This window comes from Varroa jacobsoni, unplaced genomic scaffold (genome assembly GCF_002532875.2).
Source record: "Varroa jacobsoni isolate VJ856 unplaced genomic scaffold, vjacob_1.0 scaffold_1327, whole genome shotgun sequence".
In the NCBI taxonomy this organism is placed as follows: domain Eukaryota; kingdom Metazoa; phylum Arthropoda; class Arachnida; order Mesostigmata; family Varroidae; genus Varroa; species Varroa jacobsoni.
Window position 1 is genome coordinate 287,669 of NW_019214229.1, and position 5,780 is coordinate 293,448.

Genomic DNA, 5,780 nt, shown 5'->3' on the forward strand with positions numbered 1-5,780 from the left:
GGGTTGTGCTTCATTGTCTAACTGCCGCGACATGTTCTGGTAATGGGAACGAATCGACGGAACTTGATGATTTCTCGAAATACGTCTACTGTTTTTTTGCCGGTTTGTTCTCCGCGTGTCGTGTGATTGATTGTACACTCCAAGTTTTATCCATTCGTAGAGATTATTGTCAGTTCCTATTACGACTTGATTAAACCCTAAAAAAACAAGAAGGATTACACCGCATCGTCGCCGTTTGTCACAGCCACATTGAATAAGGTAAGTGCATGTATACAAATCAATATATCACACTCATATCGTACGGGAACGGGTTTTTGAGCGCTTGCAAATGGCTACTCCAAAGCTCGTGATTTGGTTTTTTTTTCTTTTACTTGTTCTCGTTCGTGTTAAATAATAACGAATAAAATTGAATGCAGGGTTGATAATCAAAGCGGTCCCAGCGGTCTGATGAGAAGTACGGCTCACCGGCAGTGAAGTGACTATTTTATTATTGCAGGTTTCAATCGTTACCTGTCTGGCCAAAAAATTAGCGAAAATGCATAGGGGTCGAGATTTTCTAAGTGCCGTACGCAGCCAGTGCGAAAACGGAAGTAATCGCTCATTCTTCATAAATGAACTCGGTCCCACATAGTTCAGATAACAAAAGCAACATCATTTGCACTCAATCAAAAACTACAAACGTGTTAACAGCCTGCACCAGTGCATCATCGACTGGTTAATGTTATTTGTCCAGAAGATAAGGTTCTGATTTCGCTTCGAAGATAAATTTCAAAAGACGCTGGTAATACAAGTACCATATTCAGACTTTGGTTCTGGCTAGCGATCGGTTTTTATTTATGTAAAATTATCAACCCCTATGTAGAAATGGTGACCATCTCAACCAGCATATTAGTCTAAGTCCGTGTTCAGTTCCTTGAAAAGTAGGATCCCGCTACACAAGCAAAACAGGCCCCTATAACAAGTTAAATATATTCCTTTTCGTTAGTAAAATTATAACACAAGATACTATTTTTATTGCCCTTGTTGTGCATGTAAATCGTGATCTTCTTTATGAAATGGAGGCTCAATATTTTTCTTCGACAGCTCAAGCGGCCTGGCTTGAAGAGCATGCCAATAACGTTGAACTAGCGCCGTATGGGTTGTTAGTGTTTTTTAGTTCGCAGTTCATACCACGATGGGTGATCAGTGGGGCTTGCATTTTTCGCACACAGTAACTTTACCTGCGGATTTGCGCGTCGAAACTAGCCATTCGAGTACTTAAAAAACGCCGCGAAACACGTACTTACGTATGGACTCTGTTATTGTATCTCTTGCATTGATTTGCAGGCGAATATGTGATAAGAGCTTATAGTAATTGACTCACACAGGGACGGCGCAACATCGATGATTTTTTTTAATGGTTTTTCCACTCCCTAGTTTTTGTGTTGTTTCAATCCTATAATTTTAGAAGTACTTTGTCAGTGATAGGCGTGATCTCTGTCAAGTGGGCTTTCTGCGGCTTCGTACATGGCTAGCAAGTGATCCTGTGGTTCTTCTCCACTACAATCAACGTCAGCCAGACTCTCAAAACGTTTCAATAGGCCATTCTTTCGAAACGAGGAGATAACGTGTTCAACCACCGTCATTTGCTGTAATATAAATGCACCGAAGTGTGCTGTTACAAGGGCGTCCGCCCGTTCGCATAGAGATCTCGTACGTTTTAGAGAGAAAAACACAGATTTTTCACGCATAAATATCAGCCATGGTTTTCACTTCGAAGCCCTATGCAGGTGTGGTATTATCTGAAGTTTAATGTGAGTGTTGTGTGGTTTTACATACAACTTAAGTTTGGCTATTACTGCTATTGAAATAACAATTCATTGTGCCTGTAAGATTCCTCTTGTATAGAAACCATACTTGTCATCAAATCGGCATAATATCACAGTTACCAACATAATCATGCCGAATTGAGCTTGCCATAACCAAGTAAACGGCCAATATCTTTATCTACTTCTTATTAATATTCTTTAATAAATGGATAATGAACGATACGACAACTAATAAGTTAGCACTCTTCATTGCTTTTTTCAAAAATTCTAGGGTTGCTGCTGTCATTTTCAAGCATACATCTTCATTGTGGCATCGTTAAAGGTCCTCATTTGCATGACTGAAACAAAGCAATGCTTATTATTATGCTTATAATAATAACGATTATTATTTATGTACGCGGCGAAAATGCTGTTTTTACCTAAAACTTCGAAGTTATACTAGGTTTAGACTAGGCCATGCTCATTCCAAATAGGATAGTGATAACACCTTTAGTGATAACGAAATCCATAGTACTCCGTCGAAACGCCCACATATTACGTAAGCCACATACGGCCTTCTCTCGTGCTTGTACCATCTTATACCCTTCCTGCGTAAGTTGTTTCGGTCAAGCAGAAATGTCGGTAGGCTAACAACCGATATAATTGATTGAAATAGCAGGCAATCCGATGGTGACCTGCCTCCGTGCTCGTCTCTTTCCCGCAAATCGGGGCTAAATAGCAAATATTCTGACGTTGCTTCTAAGGCTTACGTGAAGCGAGCAGATACGGACTCGCGAGCAGGTCTTGTATTAGGTAGCCTCCGCTAAGCGCGTCCGAACTCAGTGTCTGCATGAGGCACTGGTTAAGCTTGTAATTTGACTTATTTCAAATAGTTACAAATTGTTTCTCTCATCCAAAAGTAGCCACTGGAAAGTCGATTGACTCAACCATGTGTGATCAAAGGTGACAGATAACGACAAAAGCGCGAGACGTACATCTCCTGCAAAAGGGACGAAAAAAACATGAACAGATATATCGTAGATTCTGTATGTAGGACTAGGACAGCGAGGGTCTTGCATTGGAGTTTATGCACACAATTCGTAGCTCTCTCTACTAAGTAAAAGCGAAAACATGAGTTAAAGCTTTGCAGAATTCAACGTGAGTTGATAATACGCTCGCCGTTGCCATTTAAATATACACAAAAACATCAGTTTCTATACGCTATTTCAGTGTCCTATACTTTTATGATTGCCCTGACCCAATATTTGGTTATGGGCAAGAATCACACAATGGATTCGTTAAGGCAAATGCCTTCACGCTGATTTTGTGCCATATATCATGTGCATAGAATGATATGCATTACACTGGAGTGAGGATCGAGCAGCTTGTCAGCCATGGCGCTTGCTTATTTTAGCAAAAAAATCAACGGTTTATGCCTTTTGATCGACGGCCGTCAGCTGCCACATTCTATTTTTCGGTGGCGATAGCAACATCAATGATAATGACAGCCGCAATGAGCTTGTCAATGCCTAGAACCGTTATTTGTACCTATTTGCAGCTAAGCCAGTCCGTTGGGTTCCGGCAGTCGATTGAAAAGCCGCATGTCGGACACACAGTTTCGACTATTTTATCGTCCGGTACGTTATAAGGTTGATTCACGGACGGAACGTACATAAATCGAGACCTTATGACATCATCAGCAAGCGAAACTTCGCTAAAAATTCTTATTCACTTTTTTTTTTTATTGTTTATTTTTGTCTACTTTAAAATCCTCCTGGTAACCGATTTTCGAGTTCTAGGTTTCCTTTGTGGAACTTTTCTACCATGTGGTCATAATGATTGTGGCACTAGATTTTCACCAAACGCAAGCTTCATAGAGCGAACTATCTGTTCCACTGTAGTTTTAAGGTGGAACTCGAATTCATGAAAGATTTTAAGTTTTCAATTTTCTATGACTCACTGCAATTTGTCTGCTAAGTCTCTGAGTGACCATATCCGATCCGAATGCTCATACTCAGATTACGGAGAATGCAAGTGTATTTAAAGACAAAAAAAAGCTCTGAATTATTATTAAATAGAGCTATGTCAAAGGAGAAGATTCACGTTGTGCATACTTGATAGAGATATATATATATATATATATATGTACAAAAATCTGTAAGATAAGATATAGGGCACATTTTTGGATGTACCTCATCGCTTAAAAGCGGCGAAGCACTTCAAAATATGCTACAGTTATATTTAAACCAGTCTGTTCTAGGTCACGATTAATTTAAAACAAACCTTTGAGTTCACTGAATACGAAGGAAAAGTACAAAAAAAAACCGTATTCGTCAATAGGTAAATAGTTAGTGTAACAATTAACTAGAATGACGTTTTCAAGATACCCAATTTGCTAGCTCCATACTCTATCGAATATGCCGTCTAGCGATTGTTATACATCATGCTACAGACATTTCCTGGCGTTACTCCACTGGCACAATTCGGGTCGGGCTGTTACCTACCTTCTAAGCGAAGTCAGCCAGTTTCTCTCAATTCAGTGCTTATATATCGGTTGATATCTTGCCACCTAGAGAGGCTTATTTCGTTAAGTCAACTAGCGATTAGCTGAACTGGGCGTTGCTGTCGTGTATTGCAGTTACTCACCCGTGTGCCAACGTGTGACCTTTCCGAAAAAGCCAGGCTTCCTTCTCATCCTTTGGCCAAATGGGCAGGCTGATACTGCTGGTATCACTAGGTGCCTCCTTGAAACACTTAAGCGGACTTAACTCACATGGAACAACAATTTAGCCCAGTAAAGGAGGCGATGAAATAGACTGGCACAAACTGCCTGAAGAGCTCATAGTCGTTCATCAATTCAGCCGCCGTTACGTTGCCAATGGCCCGCTGCTACCATATCTTTTCCTCTTGCTTGGGGAGCAAAGCGGTAGTTTTCTATAGCAACGCACTCGAAAGAATAGAAATCACAAATCAAACAGAGCCAATCAGACAGTGCCTTTAGCTAGCAGTAAATCTATAAGCGAACGTGTGTGAACAGTGTTAAAATGAATATACTTTGATGGATTGGAAGCGGTTACAAAAAGTATCACTTCAAGTTAGCAGTACTACCGTAATACTTTTGTAGTACAGTGGATTTTGCAAACGCAAAGTATCTTGCCTAAAGTCACAAGGTAAAGGTATATCAATGAGGGAAATGGTTCTCCTTGCGGCTTTACGTAAAGTAGCTTGCGCTTGCGTATGGGATGTCTAAAATCTACTAAGGGCCTTCAAATATTCTCTACTTCAAAGTCCAGATTCTATTCTAAATTTAATACGGGCGGTACCCTACTCAGACGTAATGACTCACGTTAAGATTAAGGTTTTTTAATTTAGCGACGTTGTCGTCTTCACTCAGACGCGTTGCTTTTGCACTCGTGGTTCGCATCAAGCTGACTAATACTATCCGACTGAAACGCAACTGTAGACTGGAATAATAATGGTCTCTCGTTTACCGCCTAGAGCACCTTGTGTCATTTACCTTGCATTAGTAAATTGCGATTAAATTTCCTCTATTGCATCAGATTCCGTTTTTGATGATTATTTCGCACCGGGCAAAGGATTTTCGAAAATGATTCGATCCCCATAATCGATGTTTCGGTGCGTTTACAATGCCTCAATAATGAACATTTAAAACCTGCGACGAACTCTCGTATTTAGAGCGGTCTGAGAGAATTTCAATTCGACCAATGGAAAAAACGACCAAATATTTGCTAGACATGGAGACCATGAGGCATTGTTCCTAGAGACTGAACAGATGAACCACTGCTTATATTGCAGTAATTTAGCACAGATTTCTCTGACCTGGAATAATATAGCAAATATCAGAAATAGATATTTTTAGGCTTGTTTTGCTGGAAGCGATTTATTGCTTCGTGCTTGGAGCGCATTGTACGTATTTTAAGAGTATAGGTCCCCAGGCTCATTAGGTCTGCACAGGTAGAAAAAACAGTCAAA

The 5,780-nt window shown here is 40.2% G+C and overlaps 1 long non-coding RNA gene across 1 annotated transcript; it reads right to left on the reverse strand.

The window, feature by feature from the left end:
• Positions 1-1,416: 1,416 nt before the first annotated feature.
• On the reverse strand, positions 1,417-4,957 carry LOC147752305 (uncharacterized). The gene is made up of 2 exons (XR_015314394.1): positions 4,434-4,957; positions 1,417-2,787 (listed from the first exon to the last, which is right to left on the reverse strand). It is a non-coding gene; the product is annotated as an uncharacterized LOC147752305 (long non-coding RNA).
• Positions 4,958-5,780: the final 823 nt, after the last annotated feature.